Source organism: Triticum urartu, chromosome 5 (assembly GCF_003073215.2).
Source record: "Triticum urartu cultivar G1812 chromosome 5, Tu2.1, whole genome shotgun sequence".
Taxonomy (NCBI): Eukaryota; Viridiplantae; Streptophyta; class Magnoliopsida; order Poales; family Poaceae; genus Triticum; species Triticum urartu.
The window spans coordinates 179,678,690-179,697,335 of record NC_053026.1 but is presented as its reverse complement, the minus strand read 5'-3'; the positions used below and the strand labels follow the sequence as shown (position 1 = coordinate 179,697,335).

The 18,646-nt window shown below is 53.9% G+C and overlaps 1 pseudogene; it reads right to left on the bottom strand.

Moving 5' to 3' along the window:
• Positions 1-434: 434 nt before the first annotated feature.
• Positions 435-18,646, bottom strand: part of LOC125506899 — a 75,036-nt pseudogene continuing 56,824 nt past the window's right edge.

Below are 18,646 nucleotides of genomic sequence, written 5' to 3'. Positions count from 1 at the left end.
ACCCCCAAACAAACGGTCAAGTCAAATGGGCTAACGGCCTGATAATGAGGGGCATTAAACCCATACTAGTGCGATCCTTAAAGGAGTCAGATAAACACTGGGTTGAGGAGCTCGACTCGGAACTCTGGGGACTGCAGACCACGCCCAATCGCACGACCGGATACACACCGTTCTTTATGGTATACAGCGCATAGTTAGGCTGCAGGTGGGAGTGGGACTAAGTGGGATTAGCCATCCCATCCCACTTAAACGGTTCTAATGGGCTCCCATTGGACAAGAATAAAATTAAGTGGGCTAGCCCTATTAGCCCATTGGAATCCCACTTAATCCACCAGCCCAGTCCCAACTCTTGTGCATGGAAGAGGAACGAATAGAGGAGGCGCCGTGGTGCAGCCGCCGCCACGAGACGCCGGTGCGTCAGATCCTATTCCGCCTCAGTACCTTCCCGACCTCCCCTGCCTCGCAGCCTCTACCCCATCCTCACGCGATGGCAAGGTCTCCTGTAGTCCCAACGCTCGCGCATGGCATTTTCCACCTTGGGTATAATTCCCCCCACCCAGCTTCCCCTCGGTCACCATCTACCGTACACCGGCGATGTCAATCTCCCTCACCAGGCTCCTGGGGTCATCCTGGTCCGCGAGTATGCCGGACATGTCAGTGATCAGCAACAGCTTCTCGACGCATATGGCAGATGCGATCTCCCCCGCGGTGACTTGGCGTTGATGTTGTAGGCCAGTCTCGTCGGCGGCCACGGTGGAGATCACCGGGATGTGGCTGGATGCGATGATTGGGTGGAGCACGGAGGGGTCTATGCACATCACCTCGCCGACAAAACCGAGGGCTGCGACATCGGGGGAGGGGCCGCAGTGAGAAGGTGCGCATCCTTGCCGCAGAGGCCGACGTGGTGGCGCCGGCGAGATTGATGAGGGAGAGGAGCTGCTTGTTGACCTTGCTGACTAGCACCAACTCGACATCGACGCGCCGTGCAGCCAGAAATTTATCTCCGGACCTCCGTCGTGCATGAGCACGGGGCGCAGGCCAACGTAGGAGAGGAGGACAAGGTCGCGGATCACCGACGCCAGCACCTCCGACGACTTCATGGCCGCGCCGCCGTACTTCACCATCACCTTCTTGCCCTTGAACTGCTGGATGAAGGGGAGCGCCTCCGATAGGACGTACACGCGGTTCAGCGCCGCGACTGCGGGACACGGGATGAATTGTTTTTAGGTGGGATGGTGGGATCCCACTTCCACCCGCTTAATACATGTGGGCTATCTGATATTTCCCACGAATTCTTAGTGGGATCAGGTGGAATGAGGTGGGATGCCCACAGGCAGTCCCACTTGCAGCCTGAGCGCATAGGTTGTCTTGCCCTGCGATATTATTCACGACTCGACTCGAGTACGCATGTACGAAGAGAGAGAGGCCGAGCTCGATCGGCAAGATGACTTAGGCGGCCTGGAGGAGGAGCACGATGTCACAAAATCTCGCTCAGCATTCTACCAACAACAAGCTTGAAGATACCAAAGCAGAGAAGTGCGGGCCAAGACTTACAATGTAAGGGAACTCGTTCTACGCCTACCGGAGAAGAAAAAGGACAAGCTCAAGCCCAAATGGGAGGGTCCCTTCATCATAGATGAATTTCTCATTGGAGGAGCCTATCGCCTTCATAATGCATCGGACAATCGCTTAGAGCCGAACCCTTGGAACGCTGCCAGACTCCGAAGATTCTACGCCTAAGTCCGGAATCACAGTTCATTACCTTTTTCTCTTTTTTCTCTTTCTTCTTTTTGTTTTTATACGATTTCTAGCCCGTGTTCGGATAAACCGCACACTTAAGGGGTATACATCCTTAAATGTACATACCCCCCAATACCTGGGGGTTTCTTGTCACAAAAGCTTATTATTATTTTTCGAGCATCAAGCTCACCGCATATATGCGTCGTCTTCTCATATATGTCTTTTCTTCGCCATTATGTGCACCTTTATGACTTAAGTTTTTGCCAAGCTGGGTTGCCTGGCTCCTGTGCTTATGCTCGTTTGTTCGGCTAGGGCATAAAGGGAGCACCTCTGCGATTGTTACAGCTGGGTCATCCGGACGTGTACCTCAGACGTGTGAAGTCGAAAGCTAGCGTTCTTAAGGGAATAATAGGTCGGTGAACAAAAGATGAAATGCAGTCGTTGCGCTACAAGCCCCAAAAATATAAGGTATTGTGATTTTTAGCATCACAACTCAGGCGTGCACAACAACACACGCTAGCCCAGGGAAAGGAACCCTTAACGGAACTATTCTCTCTAGAAGATGTTTCTTATGATCAAATGTAATATAACATAACTCCCTGAATACAACTTGTCTGTTCAAGCAACTATGACCGGACTACCTGGTTTCCAAACATACTTCGGTGTTTACCACCACTACAACATTCGGAAACATTCCAAACTTTGGATTTAGGAGGTTAAAGTGGAAGGTCTGCCATGACAATCATTTTATAATTCGGCTGGAGATACGTTTGTCGATAAAAGTACATTACTACTTGGACTCAAAAACTTCCTCCTCCTCTAGACCATCTAATAAGTTGTCTAGCTTACAATCCTGCTGAGAAAACTTGGCGGCTACCTTTACTTGGTCATATACTAAGCTAACAGGAATTTCCTATCTGTCTGGTCCCCGAGGCCCGACTCGGGCCATATGATTCGGATAAAGTCCGGTGTACCGTGTTTTCACCGTGGCCGAGGCCTCTCGTGCACCTTCTCGGCATGCTGATATCTTCCATAGTCCAAAGCGGCGATGAGCTTCTTTGAATAAATTCACGAGCTCCTCCATACTTCTTGGAGGAGAATCGGCTGGCCATAGAGCTTTAGCAATGTTCCTCATTGCCTTCCGGGCTCGTTCATGCACTTTGGACAGCTCTTGTAGCAGATCGCTTTGAAATCCGGACACCTCTTCTTCAGGCCGCCCAGTCAGCACGCCTACAGAAATAAAAGTTGTTAAAACTTCCCATTAGGGGACTGTACTGAAGTAAGGATAAAAGGCATACTGAATATGTCGCCTTTCATCTTTCTGTTCTCTTTCAAGGCATCTGCCAGTTGGGCTCGTTTGTCCTTCAGCTCCTCTGCCTGCTTAATGTTGGCATCTTGCAGCTTGTTCTTCTCATCCCTGGTCCGCGTTAGTACACGTTGACCAGTGGCTTCTTACCCTTCACATGCTCCTTGTCCGCCTGAGCAGCCTTTAGCCTTTCTTCCAACTGCTATGTCGATCCTGCCGCTGAAAACAAAACAATGCATATTTTAAAATCATTGTTGGCGCAGAATCGTAGTTCCCGGACACTGTTGTGCTTACCATCTGATGCCTTTCCGGAATTCTTCAAATTCTCCAGTTCGGCGGTGACAATAGCTAGTTTGGTCTGACACCCTTCAAGCTCCTTGCACAATGTGTTATTATTCTTCGTGAGAAGCTGACGATATAACAATCCTTCAATCAGTTGGGCCAACTGCTTCAAGTCTTGGGCGCTACGGGCATATGACCATGTTAAATTGTGTCAAATTTCACCTGTATTTTCTTTGAGAATAGCTGAATAATTCCGGCAAGGCCATCTCAAGCTGCCCGGATATAGGCGTCCGTCGAATTCAGTGCGGTGAATTCTTGTTCGGACAAGTCCGGTGTACGCATGGCCTCCTTCAAGCGACGGTGGTTCATCACGCTCTCCACTTTGGAATTTGTGACCGACACGTCATCCGAATCCTCTTGAGGAGGCGAAACGGGCGCGGCTTTTGCTCGCGTCCTAATAGACGAGTTCGGCACCGGATTAGTGGGCATCTGGCTAACTGGGCGATTTCCCACCGTTTGCCGTGTACTCCTCCTAAAAGATAAAAAGGGGGAGACCCTTAAACATTCCAGACTCATGCCTAGGTGTCGGATTTCGGGTTCCGGCAGACCCTTGAGGTTCGAACACTGGCGTGCGCACGGAGATCTCTCGCCTATCGATCTTCGTCTGATCCTCTCGTGCAAACTAAGATGAAAATGATGAACAACACAAGAGAAACTACGTTTATACTGGTTCGGGCCACCGTTGTGGTGTAATACCCTACTCCAGTGTGTGGTGTGGTGGATTGCCTCAGGGGCTGATGATGAATAGTACAAGGGAAGAACGACCTCGTGAGAGGTGTTCTTGAGCTGGTGCGATGAACTACTATGGTGAGTTCCGTCGCCTCTCTTTCTTCTGGGTGTCCCCCCTTCCTTTGTGGAGGCTAGCTCTATTTATAGAGGCCCTGGGCCTCTCCCCAAATAATTGAGCGGGAAGGGCGCCAACAATTGGCCATTTTGAAGGGGAACATCTAGTACAAGTTATCCTGACCAAAGGTGGTCTTCGGCTGCCAAAAGCACTGGTGATGATGCCGTCTCGGGCTCCACGGTGACCTCCGTCCTGCCGTCCGGCTGGTCTTGGTCTCGTTGCACCGGAATGGCAACCTTTGCCTAATGCCTTGGCCTGTGCCTGCCCCCTTTGCACCAAAGGGGAAACAAAGACCCCGTGCAGGCCGGCGCCCGCCTGGCGCCCGCCTGGCCTTGATCGTCATGGCTTGCATCACGGGATCCTCGCGAGATACCCCTGCCTTGATCTCTCCGCCTCCTCGCGAGCCTGCCTGATGAGGCTGCCTCTGAGGAAGCTTCCTGTTGTTCGCCCCGCGAGGCTTGGCCCCCGCGAGGGTCTTGAGCTTGCGTTCATGAAGATGGGCCGCGCTAGGCCCCCACGCTTCAGGCCGCAGGCAGGCAAGTCTGGGGACCCCCATTACCAAAACGCCGACAGTAGCCCCTGGGCCCAAGGCTCGCCCGGGCTTGGCCTGGCAGGGAAGCGAAGGGGCAAGCGCGAAGCGCCGCGAGCCCTAACAGCCTGCGGCCTTGGGCGCTGCGTGGAGGTTGACTAGACGTGGGCGTATGCGCTTCCCACGACACCTCGGCGACCGCACGACCTGACAAGTCCCTGCATGCAGAGAAACCGGTCAAGATTACCTGCGATCGTGGTGCTCGGTGGTTGGCCTCCTCCAGCTATAAGTACGGGGCTGGGCGAGCCCCTTCAGTCCATCCCTTCTTGCTGCTCCTTTTCTTCTTCTTGGCTAATCACCGTCCCCATGGCCCCAAAGAGATTCTCGACTGCGGAGAAAGGAAAGGCCCCCCGGGCAGGGCCTGATCCTCCCCCGACCAAGCGTGACCGAGGCCGCCCTCGCAAGTACACCACGGTCCCCGTGGTAGCCTCCCGCGGTCATGGACACAGTTCCCTGCGTGGTGGTGAGCGCCCGGTTGCCGACGGGGGGCACGCCATGGGTGTGCGCCCCCTAGACCACGCTTCCGCTCTGTGGAGGTGCTGCCGGAGTTCATCGTGTGGTCGGCGGACCCATCCAGCACCCGGCTCCAGCTCCCACGTTTCTTCGTAGATGAACTGCCGGCCAGCGCTCGGTGCGGCTTCTGGCTCCAGGCAGACGGCTGCTGCAGCAGGGCCTCCTGGGCTTCGCTGGAGGTCTCCGTCTCTGGGAACGGGGCCCTGAAATGTGGCTGGCAAACATTTGCCCGCGCGCACGGCCTGGGCCGGTGGTGTACCCTGTACTTCAAGTTTGATGGCGACGCCAGCCTCTACGTGAGGGTGTTTGTGGAAGATGGTCGCCGTGCCGGGTGCTGCCCTGAAGATGACGACCGCGGCCGCCTGCCCAGCCCCGGCACCGACCAGGATGAAGATGGCGACTGGCGTACAGGCGGCGGTGCTCGGGGTTCGCCAAGTTTCGGCGACTCTTCCTCAGGCAGCAGCTCCTCCAGCGGTGGCCGCGACCAGCCCCCGCGCTGTCGCGCCCGCCTGGATGAAGGCGGCGGGTCCACCCACCGCCGCTCCCTGGTGAAGCTTGAGGAGGCGTCCGCCTGACCCCCAGGAGCGGCTCGAGCTTTTGCTGTAGGTTGGTGTTGGACAGGTCGTGTCCATTTTGTTTCCTTCCTTTCCTGCTTTAGACGAAGGTGGTACAGGGCCCCGTGGGGGCGTGTTAGAACTGTTGCTGTCAAGTGTCGCGTTGCTTTTGCCATCTCTGCGCTATGTTTCCATGTTGCGTGTCCATGTACAGGAGTCATTTGAGCTTGGTGGAGCTTGACACGGCACTCGCCTCCAGAGGCTGAGGCCTCGCCATGCGCTTCATGCCCTATAAGGATTAGTTAGAGGGGTAACCTTTGGTCCCGGCAGCGAGGGCGATCAGCCTAGGTCCTGCGTTTGTGTCACGATGCCCATGAGGCATGGACTGGGAGGGGTGCTCCCGCAGAGGACCCGGACAGGAAAGCTCCAGACGATCGGGGCAGAAGACGCTCGCGAGGCGCCCGCGAACATCCCTCGCGAGACTTGTGCGAGAGAAAACGAGGCGAGCGAGCAAGAAAGACAAAGAGTCACAAGCCAGGAACGCCAACAACTCCAATAAGACTTCAAACGGAAATAAACACGCCAACTGCAGAAAGCAAATGAAAAAGCCGCGTCTGGCACCTATTCTAGTCTTCGACGTCTTCTCACCAGCGTGGAGCTAAGTGCTGCCACTGGGCGTGGGCGGGAGCCCCCGAGGCCCAAGGGCGGCACTCCAGAGACTCGGGGGCGTGTACAGCCCCACTCATTATTACGTGAGAGTGTCACGGGCGGCGAGCTTCACAGGCATTGGCCTTCTTCACAGGCACCGGGCCTTTCTCGAAACGCGGCAGCTTCACAGGCATTTGCCTTTTTCACAGGCACCGGGCCTTTTCCAAAACGCAGCTTCACAGGCATTTGCCTTCTTCACAGGCACTGGGCCTTTTCCAAAACGCAGCTTCACAGGCATTTGCCTTCTTCACGGGCACTGGGCCTTTTCCAAAACGCAGCTTCATAGGCATTTGCCTTCTTCACAGGCACCGGGCCTTTCCTTGGCACTGGGCCTCGCTCAGGGGTAAAACCTCCGGAGATGTTGAATGTTCCATGCGTTCTAGATGGGTACTCCCTTCGGGGTCTCCAGGCGCGCGGAGCCAGGCCTGGAAACATGAACAACCTTGAACGGGCCCTCCCACATGGGAGAGAGCTTGTGCAGCCCCTCCCTGGAGAGAACCCGTCTGAGCATGAGATCCCCTACCTCAAGGGTCCTGGGGCGGATGTTGTGGCAGTGGTATCGTCGTAGCGCCTATTGGTACCTTGCCACTCGCAGTGCGGCTTCCCGACGGCGTTCCTCCCCCAGCATGAGATCCGTCCCCCGCATGGCGTCCTGCTGCGTCTCGTCGAACGCTAGGACCCATGCGGAGCGATGCATGACCTCGTGAGGGAGGACAGCCTCTGCTCCATAGACAAGGAAGAACGGGGTCTCGCCAGTCGGTTTGGTCGCAGTTGTGCGGATTGACCACAACACGGACTGGAGCTCGTCGTACCAGCCCCTGCTGCAGGCCTCCAGCTTCTTCTTGAAGGTCCTGGCTTTGAGGCCCCTAAGGACCTCCGTGTTGGCCCGCTCGGCCTGGCCGTTGCTCCGGGGGTGTGCTACCGAAGCATAGCATATCTACGTTCCAAGGTTAGCACAGTACGTTTTGAAGAGATTACTGGTGAATTGCGAACCGTTGTCGGTGATGATGCGGTTGGGCACCCCAAATCGGCTCACGAGGCCCTTGATGAATTTGACCGCTGAGCCTGCCGGGATTGTGCGGACGGCTTCCACCTCAGCCCACTTGGTGAATTTGTCCACGGTGACGTAGAGGTAGTGATAGCCCCCTGGCGCCTGAGGAAACGGGCCCAGAATGTCAAGCCCCCAAACTGCGAACGGCCATGAGAGGGGTATAGTCTGTAGACCCCCCGCAGGCTGATGGATCTGCTTAGCGTGAAACTGGTAGGCCTCGTAAGCCCTCACAAGCTCAACAGCGTCATTGAGTGCCATGGGCCAATAGAATCCAATACGGAACGCCTTGCCGATGAGGGTCCGTGACGACGAGTGGTGCCCGCAGTCTCCGCCGTGTATGTCCGCCAGTAGCTCCTTCCCTTACTCTCGGGAGATGCAGCGTAGGGACATGTCATTTGGTCGCTTCCTGTAGAGCTCGCCATCCTGAATGCAATAAGCCGTGGCCTGCCGCGCCACACGCTCCGCCTCCTCCTCATTCTCCGGCAGAGTCCCTTGCATCAGGTAGTTCTTGAGCTCCGAGATCCAACACCCTTCCTGAGGCTCTAACACCAGGAGCAGACGTGCCCCTGAGGCTGGGCCACAGACCGGGGCTCCTGAGGTAGGCAGCTGAGGGAGCTCCTCCCTTGGTTGTGCCGTGCTCGACAGCGACGGCACCGCCGAGGGTTGGAAGAGCCGCTCCTCAAAGACGCCGGGCTCCTGAGGCAGCCGCCTAGATGCCCTCTTGGCAATGTCGTCAGCCTCCTGATTGGTGCCGCGAGGCACATGCTGCAACTCCAGTCCCCAGAACTGTTTGTCCATCTTGCGGACCTCAGCGAGGTAGGCTTCCATGTGCTCATCCTTTGGCTCATATATCTCGTTGGAGAAGTTGACGAGGAGCTGCAAATCGCCCTTGATGATGAGGCGCTTCACCCCTAAGGCAGTTGCGGCCTTCAAGCCTGCTATTAGGCCTTCGTACTCCGCTATGTTGTTGGAGACCTTTTCTCCATGCTGGAAGCAAAGTTGCACGGCGTAGTAGAGTTTGTCCTGGGTAGGGGATACAAGCACTACGCCAGCTCCCGCACCGTGCCAGGAGAACACCCCATCAAAGTACATGACCCAGTCATCCGGTGCTTCACTTCCTGGGGAAAGTGATCGGTCTTCGCCTGCCTCGAGACCCGGCGCTTCTGCCCATTCTGCCACAAAATCCGCTAGCGTGGCTCCCTTGATGACTCTGGTCGTACTGAATTCTAGCTGAAATGCCTGTAGCTCGATGTTCCATTCAGCAACCCTTCCAGCTAAGTTGGGCCTCCTGAGTACCCTCTCCAAGGGGTATGCCGAGATGACCTTGATGGGGTGGCCTTGGAAGTAGTGTCGCAGCTTGCGTGAGGCCACCAATAGCGTGAGGAGGAGCTTTTGAGGCATGGGGTACCGTGCCCTCGCGTCCCGTAGCACTATGCTGACGAAATACATGGGGTGCTCGACGAGGTTGAGGGTGCTGGCACTGCTTGCATCCTCCAGAGGTCGAGGCGTCTCTTGAGACGACAGAGCTCCCAGTGCTTGGTCGCCTGAAGGGGCCTCTCCTGCTCCAGGTGCGTTCTCCTGCCACGGCTGTTCCTTTCCGGCTGCAGTTGCGGCCTTCGCGAGGCCCTCCTGGCTCTGCTTCACTTCAGTTCAGACGGTTGATGCGGCACATCGCTCCTCCCTGACCGCTACCAGGGCTGCGCTAGCGGAGTAGGGGGTGGCCGCAAGGTAGAGCACCAGGGGCTCCCGAGGGCGCGGAGCTACCATTACTGGTGGACTGGTAAGGTACCTCTTGAGGTCTTGGAATGCCTTGTCGGCCTCTTCAGTCCATTCGAAGGGGCCCTTTTTCTTCATCAGCTTGAAGAAGGGCAGCGCTCGTTCCCCCATCTTGGAGATGAAACGCCCCAGCGCAGTTACACGCCCAGTCAGCTTCTGCATTTCTCTGAGGGTCCTTGGCGGGCTCACGTCTTCGACTGCCTTGACCTTCTCCGGGTTGGCCTCAATGCCCCTGTGGGATACGAGGAAACCCAGGAGCTTGCCTGAGGGGATTCCAAACACGCACTTCTCCGGGTTGAGCCGTAGGTCCACTTCGTTGAGGCTCACGAAGGTTTCTTCTAGGTCCTGTATCAGGGTCCTTGCCTCACAAGACTTCACCACAATGTCATCGACGTAAGCTTCTGCGTTCCTCCCGAGCTGCCGGCCTAAGGCGATGTGCATCAGCCGCTGAAAGGTCGCGCCTGCATTGCGCAACCCAAACGGCATGCACGTATAGCAGTACACTCCACACGGGGTCAGGAAGGCCGTCTTCTCCACGTCTTCTACCGCCATCTTGATCTGGTGATAGCCCGAGAAGGCATCTAGGAAGCACAATAGGTCACACTCTGCGGTGGAGTCGACTATCTGGTCAATGCAGGGGAGCAGAAATGGATCCTGCGGGCAGGCCTTGTTGAGGTTGGTGAAGTCGACGCACATGCGCTCCTTTCCTCCCTTTTTTGGCACAACGACCGGATTAGCCAGCCAATCAGGGTAGCGGACCTCGCGGATAACTCCTGCTGCCTCTAGCTTCCGGGTCTCTTGAACGATGAAAGCTTGTTTCTCAGTAGACTGCCGCCTTGCCTTCTGCTTCACGGGGCGCACATTGGGGCACACGTTGAGGTGATGCTCAATCACTTCCCTTGGGACCCCTGCTAACTGATCGGGTTCCCATGCAAACACCTTCTTGCTCGCACGCAGGAAACCGATCAAGGCTTTCTCTTGCTCGGGCTCGAGGTTGGCCCCTATGGTGAAGGTGGAGCTAGCAGACCCGTCCTCGTCGATTGGTACCTACTTGGTTTCTGCCTTGTCTTGGGTGAACAGTTGCTTCTTTTTACTCGGTGCAGCCCCCTTGGGCTCAAGGGCGTCGGTGCCAGTGGGCTGCGCCACCGCGGCCGCCCTGAAAACAAGCTGGAGCACCTGCAGCGCATCCCTTGTGTCTCCTGACATGGTGAGGACGCCGCTGCTCCCAGGCATCTTCATGAGGTTGTACGCCGGGTGAGTTGCTGTCATGAACTGAGCCATGGCCCGATAGCCGAGGATGGCATTGTAGGGGAGGCCGATGGGGGCGATGTCGAAGTCGATCAGCTCCGTGCGGAAGTTGTCGCAGGTGCCAAAGGTCACTGGGAGGCGGATCTGCCCCAAGGAGGCGGTGGAACCGGTTCCGACGCCCAAGAAAGGCCTGCTGGGTTGGAGCCGCTCCAGCGGCACGTGGAGGAGGCTGAAGGCCTCCACCGAGAGCACGTTGAGGCCGGCACCACCGTCGATGAGGGTCCTGGTGATGGCCACTTGGCAGATGGTGGGGGTGCACAGCATCGGGAGCACGCCCGAACCAATGGGGTTGATGTGGTGGTCCTCCGAGTCGAAGGTTAGATCGGCCTCGGGCGCCACCCAGCCCGGGGGGGCTTCTCAGCGCTTGGAGGCGGTGCTGATCTGGCGGGTGAATGGCTTGATGTGATGGCTCGAGGGTGGTGCCTGGGAGACACCTAGGAGAGCTGCGACGACGGGCGGCGCTGGAGCGGCGAAACGGGCGAGGAAGAGGTCGCGCAGCTCCTCCCAGGAGGTGACAGAGGCCGTCGGTAGGTGGAGGAGCCACGCGCGCGGGATGCCGATGAGGGCCATGGGTAACTAGTTGGCCATCACACGATCGTTGCCCCCGGCTCCAAGGACGGCCTCCTCGTATGCCAGCAGGAAAATCATCGGGTTTGTCTCGCCATCGTAGCGCGGCGGCATCTCGGGCCTGAACTTGCGCGGCCACTGCACCTATCGCAAGGCGGAGGCCAAGGCCCGGAGCCCCCTGGCCCCAGTGTCGGCATCCGTTGCTGGAGCGGGCGGCGCGTTGTCCGCCATGAAGGCAGGATGCGATGTCGAGGGAGAGCGGGTCATCAGGAGGGAGGACTCCGGCGCACCCCTACCTGGCACGCCAAATGTCAGATTTCAGGTTCCGGCGGACCCTTGAGGTTCGAACACTGGGGTGCGCGCGGAGATCTCTCCCCTACCGATCTTCATCCGATCCTCTCGTGCAAACTAAGATGAAAATGATGAACAACACAAGAGACACGAGGTTTATACTGGTTCGGGCCACCGTTGTGGTGTAATACCCTACTCCAGTGTGTGGTGTGGTGGATTGCCTCAGGGGCTGATGATAAATAGTACAAGGGAAGAACGGCCTCGCGAGAGGTGTTCTTGAGCTGGTGCGATGAACTGCTAGGGTGAGTTCCGTCGCCTCTCTTTCTTCTGGGTGTCCCCCCTTCCTTTGTGGAGGCTAGCTCTATTTATAAAGGCCCCGGGCCTCTTGCCGAATAATTGAGCGGGAAGGGCGCCAACAATTGGCCATTTTGAAGGGGAACATCTAGTACAAGTTATCCTGACCAAAGGTGGTCTTCGGCTGCCAAAAGCACTGGTGATGACCCCGTCTCGGGCTCCACGGTGACCTCCGTCCTGCCGTCCGGCTGGTCTTGGTCTCGTTGCACCGGAATGGCAACCTTTGCCTGATGCCTTGGCCTATGACTGCCCCCTTTGTACCAAAGGGGAAACAAGGACCCCGTGCAGGCCGGCGCCCGCCTGGCGCCCACCTGGCCTTGATCGTCATGGCTTGCGTCACGGGATCCTCGCGAGATACCCCTGCCTTGATCTCTCCGCCTCCTCGCGAGCCTGCCTGATGAGGCTGCCTCTGAGGAAGCTTCCTGTCGTCCTCCCCACGAGGCTTGGCCCCTCGTGAGGGTCTTGAGCTTGCGTTGATGAAGATGGGCCGCGCTGGGCCCCCACGCCGCAGGCCGCAGGCAGGCAAGTCTGGGGACCCCCGTTCCTAGAACGCCGACACTAGGCATGCATTAAGTACAAATACCTCTTGGAAGACTGTGAAGCCTCCGCAGTACTCCCAGCTCCTTTTCGTTTTGAGCAACGGCCTTGTGCAGGGGACGTCCTCGAAGAGTTACGGTCCTTGGAACGCCGATCCTGATGAAATCCGGATTAGTACAACAGGAAAGGATATAAATGAGGATCTCTTCTTAGGAAGCCTCTGGATACTCACGATGCAGAATGGGTAAAGGCGAGGGTAGTCAGCGATAATGGCCACTTCCGAACCGTCAAGGCTCGCCTGATAGAATACCCCATCATCAAATTCTATATATATATATATATTTGGATCCTCACAAAATCCAGGATCCTTATCGCGATTTTGATCCTCCAGCTGAGGAGCAGGACAGTGGACATCCTCGATGAAAGGTCATTTCCCCACTTTATGTTTTGGATGATGATGACAACCCTTTGTTGGTCTAATCTTGTGCTAAATGTTTCAGGTTCCCGATTCTTAGGCCTACATCGGAAAGCTATTATCTCTCTTAGGAAAATATCGAAGACGGAGCCCTCTATGCTTTTTATCTCTTTGGTCGTAGGGAACCCGTACTATCAAGAGGGAATCCTCATTAGAAAGAACTGGGGGGGATCTATTCACGTACACCTTCCTCTCCCCCCCCTTTGTCTTTCTTAGGTGTGAGAGAGAGAGTTTCCCTTATCTCTTCTCTTATCTTCTTCTGCTCACTGTTACCTCCCAGCGGTTGTACCGCTCTCTGGAGCGGTTGTACCGCTGGTTCTTGACGCTCACCAGCTTTGATCGAGCGGTTGTACTGCTGCTTCCGGGCGGTGGTACCGCCACCATGCTCTGCAAAAGCTAGGGTGGTGGTTCCGTCCATGCACCGCCCAAGTACCGCTCAAGGCTCTGGTTTGATGCGGTTCTCGGGCGGTAGTGGCCCGGTTGGTCCGGTCGTTCCTTGATGACCGGTACCACCGGTGGTCTGAGCGGTTCTTCCGCTCAGAACTTAGCCTCCCAAGAGCTCAAGGCCATGCGGTTGTTCCGGCCATGCACCACCCAAGTACCGGTCAAGCTTCTGTTTTGATGCGATAGTTGTGCGGTGGCTAGGCGGTTAGTCCGGTTATTTTCTTAACCGGTACTACCGCCTGCTGGCCCGGTTGTACCGCCTGGTAGGGTTCTGCAGATACACCGTGAGTCCTGGTTGTACCGGGACAAGGACCGATTGTACAGGTGCAGTGCAAAAAACGCAGTAACTGCTGGAATTTAGGGTTGCTATATAAGGGTGCTTCTCCCACCTACCACTCTCGCCTTTGACCTCTCTCACTCCACCATTAATGCACCTCAAGCTCTCTTGCCCGATCTCTCTCTCTAGCCACTCAAACTTGTTGATTTGCTAGGGATTGAAGGAGGATACCTAGATCTACACTTCCTCCAAAGGATATTTGCTTCCCCCATACTTTCTTGTGTGGATTTTGTTACTCTTGGGTGTTTGAGCACCCTAGACGGTTGAGGTCACCTCAGAGCCATATTCCATTGTGGTGAAGCTTCGTGGTTTCGTTGGGAGCCTCCAATTAAGTTGTAGAGAGAGCCCCAACCTTGTTTGTAAAGGTTCGGTCGCCGCCTTCAAGGGAACCAATAGTGGAATCGCGGCATCTCGCATTGTGTGAGGGCGTGAGGAGTATACGGTGGCCCTAGTGGCTTCTTGGGGAGCATTGTGCCTCCACACCACTCCAACGGAGACGTACTTCCCCTCAAAAGGAAGGAACTTCAGTAACACATCCTCGTCTTCACCGGCTCCACTTTTGGTCATCTCGTCCCTTTACTTTTTGCAAGCTTACTTGTGTTACTTTCCTTGCTTGCTTGTGTGCTTGTGTGTGTTGCATCATATAGGTTGCTCACCTAGTTGCATATCTAGACAACCTACTTTGATGCAAAGTTTAATTTGGTAAAGAAAAGCTAAAAATTGTTAGTTGGCTATTCACCCCCCCCCTCTAGTCAACTATATCGATCCTTTCAATTGGTATTAGGGCCTTGTCTCTTTGTTAAGGACTTTGCCGTCCGAAGAGTATGGTCGATACCGTAGACGGTGTGGAGGAACACTCCGGTGTGAATCCGATCTCGTCTACGGGCGATGGGGGAACCTCGGTCTCTCGTGAGGAGTTCAATGTGGCCTTGGAGACATTGAAAACCTCCATGACGACCGAGGTTGAAAGCATGTTTACTAAATTCCTTGAAGGGCTTAAACTATCCACCGCACCGTTGAAAGTGGGTGATCCCACCGACAAGGTGACGGATGCTATCTCCGACAAGGGGGAAGCTAGTAGTGAAAAGGCTCCTTCTTCTAGTGGTAAAAATGGCACCGACATCTTTGCTCATGTGGAACCACCACTTGTTTATGGTGGACTGGTTCCTTCCACTCATTTGAATCATGCCGGTCCTCCCCCTAAGATTGTGAAAAATGAGGACTTTGATTCTTGGGTTTACCTCTTTAAGCGTCAATTAAATCATGTGAACTCTAATCTTTGGAGAATCATTGAAGAAGGTTCCCATCCGCATGATCCAAGCAACTTCACTCCTTGAGAAGCCGCGGATAATCAATTCAATGAGAATGATCTCTTCATCATTCAAGATGCAATTCCACCCGAAGATCTACCTCATCTTCGGCCCTTCGCTTTGGCCAAAGACGCATGGATTTGTGTTGTCTCGCTCTACCGGGGAAGCGCAAGCATTCAACGCTCCAACTATGAAGTGGTGCAAGATGAAGCCGATGAGTTTGCAATGAAAGAAGATGAAGAACCTCGTGAGCTTTATCAGAGAGTAACCAAACTCGCGATCTCACTCCGAGATCACGGGAGCAAGGACACGGATGACAATTGGATCAAGCGCAAATTCCTCAAGGCAATGATGCCCTACCACAAGGCCATGTCCTCCGTCATTCGTCAAAGGCCGGACTTCCACACTTTGACCTCAAGCGAAGTGTTGGATGAGTTTGTGGCCATGAACATCTTGGACAAGACTGCCGACAATGTGGTGCTTCGTTCTCAAAGGGAAAAGAATCCCAACCTTGCATTGAAGGCAAAGGTGTGCGTTGAAGAAGAAGAAGAAGAGGAAGAAGAGGAAAGCAATCTCGAAGATACAAAGTATGCATATCATGAACACATGGCACTTGCTTCAAGGCAATTTTGGAGTAAGAAAAACTCAAGGCCAAACTTCAACAAGAACAACTCAAGTGGTACGAAGAGCAAGCAACGTGTAAGGACTTGCTACAATTGTGGCAATGTGAGTCATTTTGTTGCGGAGTGCCCGTATGAGAAGAGGGAAGACAATGGTGGCAAGCTCATTCGAAAGGACAAAGCCAATTCCTTCCTCAATAAGAGCAATTTTATCAAGAAAACCCCTCACAAGGCATTGGTGGTTCAAGAAGAGTACCATGAGGACGACGATGATGATGAAGATGGTGAGTCAGTTGCCATGGCCTCCGTTGCCATTGCAAAAACTCCACGAATATCTCTCTTCGACTCACCCAATGAGAACATCACCGCCAAGTGCCTCATGGCTAAAGCCACCAACAAGGTAACTCCCAACATCAAAACTACCATCATTAATAATCCTTCCTTGATGGATTGCATTGACGAATGTGAGGGATCTAATGTGGAAGAAAATGAGTTTGAGTCCTTTATGGGTAAACTCAAGGGTAAATCCAAGAAGCATTTTGTTGCTCTCTTGGAACAACTTGGTGAAGCCAATGACGTGATCGAGTATCATGAAGATACCATCTCCAAGATGGAGGGGGCATGGTCGTGACTATGCCGATGAGATCTCGGATCTTTCCCTTGCTCTTGAGGAAGAGCGTGGTCTTCATTTGGCTCTTGAGGAGTCACACAACGATGATCATGCTAAGTTAAAGAAAGATCTTGATCATGCTATCATTGTTTCTCGTGTGCTAAACTCCGAGAAGGCCAAACTTGGGGTTGATCTTGTTAGACTCAAAGAGGAGTTTGATCTACTTTTCAAGGCTCACAAGGTCTTGAAGGGTGCTCATGCTAGCCTCAAAGAGTCTCATGATCAACTCCAAGTAAAGCTAACCAAGGAGAAAGCCACATTCCCTCGTATGCTATTAATTGATAATGCAAGTGCTACTAACCCTTGTTGTGAGCATGTGCATCTTATTGAGGAGAATGTTAAGTTGAAGGAGCAACTTGAGAAAGGCCTTGTGTCATGCATACAAGGGGAGAAGAACCTAAACGACCTTTTGAGAAATCAAAAGGAAGTTGTGGCCAAGGAGGGGATTGGGTTCGCTCCCAACCCCAAGAACAAGAAGAAGGATAACAAGACCAAACGACCTCCTCCTCTCAAGCAACCTTTTGTGAAGGAGGGAGAGAGTGCTTCCAAGGAGAATAAGAACAATGCGAAGGGTGGCCGTGTCAAAAGGGGCAATGCCACCCCTCCCAACAAAGCCGGCGACTTTAATCCTTCTTATGTGTTATGTCGTGCTAGTGATGGGCATGTCTATGCCAAATTCGTTGGTTCTCCTCATGAGTACATTGAATGGTCTATTTGGGTTCCTAAGACCCTTGTTACTAACATCAAAGGACCCATTACAAAATGGGTACCTAAAACCAAGCATTGATCTCTTGTAGGTGTTTGCTTCCGGTGGGGGATCATGGTTGCTCGATAGCGGAGCTACAAATCATATGACCGGAAGCAAGGACTTGGTGGTGGACGTGCACGAGATTCCATCTATGCCCACCAATATCGAGTGGGGTGACGCCTCATCTTCTAAGGTATTGGGACTTGGCAAGGTTGTCATCTCTCATGATCTCACGATCGAGAAGGTCATGCTTGTTGAGTCCCTTGCATACAATTTACTTTCCGTTCGTCAACTTGCAATCATGGGCTTTTCCACTTTCTTTGATATTGATACCGTGGCCCTCTTGTGGAGCAAGACTCTTAAAGTAGCCTTTGTTGGGCATGTCGAGAACGGTCTATATGTGACTAACTTTTTGGAGCGACCCACTAAGACCGAGACATGCCTAATGGCTAAAGTTGATGTGGGATGGCTTTGGCATCGTCGTTTAGCCCATGTCAATATGAGATCTTTGCAAAGTCTTCTCAAGGGGGACCATGTCCGTGGACTAACGAATGTTAGTTTTGCTAAAGATCGTGCTTGCAGTGCTTGTATTGAAGGAAAGCTACATGAGAAGGCTCACCCTCCCACAACTATCATTTACTCAAAGAGGCCTTTGGAGCTCCTTCACTTGGATCTCTTTGGGCCTCCATCCTTTGATAGTCTTGGGGGTAGGAAGTATTGCTTGGTGATTGTGGATGACTACTCAAGATATACTTGGGTGTATTTCTTCAAGAGGAAGAGCGAGACCCAACAAACCATCATTGACTTTGCAAATGAAGCACAACATCAACACAATGCAAAGATCTTGACAATAAGAAGTGACAACGGCACCGAGTTCAAGAACTACACCTTGGATGAGTTTCTTAGTGATGAGGGGATCAAGCATCAATATTCCACACCCTACACCCCTCAACAAAACGGTGTTGCGGAGAGGAAGAACTGGACATTGATGGATGCGGCAAGGACCGTGATGGCGGAGTTCAAGTCTCCGTACAACTTTTGGGCCGAAGCCATTAACACCGCATGTCATGCATCCAATCGTCTCTACCTCCGCAAGGGCTTGAACAAGACTCCATATGAGATACTCACCGGTAACAAGCCCAACCTCAAGTACTTTCGGGTGTTCGGGTGTAAGTGTTTCATTCTCAAGAAAGGTGTTCGGTTGTCTAAATTTGAGGCTAGAGCTTATGAGGGCATATTTGTTGGTTATGCTACAAACTCTCATGCTTACCGTGTCCTCAATAAATCCACAGGACTTATTGAGGAGACGTGTAACGTGGAGTTTGATGAGAATAACGGCTCCCAAGTGGAGCAAAGTGGCACTTGTGATGTAGGTGATGAAATTCCTCCTCAAGCCATAAGAAGAATGGGTGTTGGTTTTATCCTACCCGTTGAGGAATCCCTTGTGGCCGAAGGAGAAGGACAATGCTCCACTCAAGTGGAGCCATCACCAACCCAAGGCCCACACGCTTCCGAAGAACAAAGTGAAGGCCCTCATCCTCATGAACAAGACCAAGGGCAAG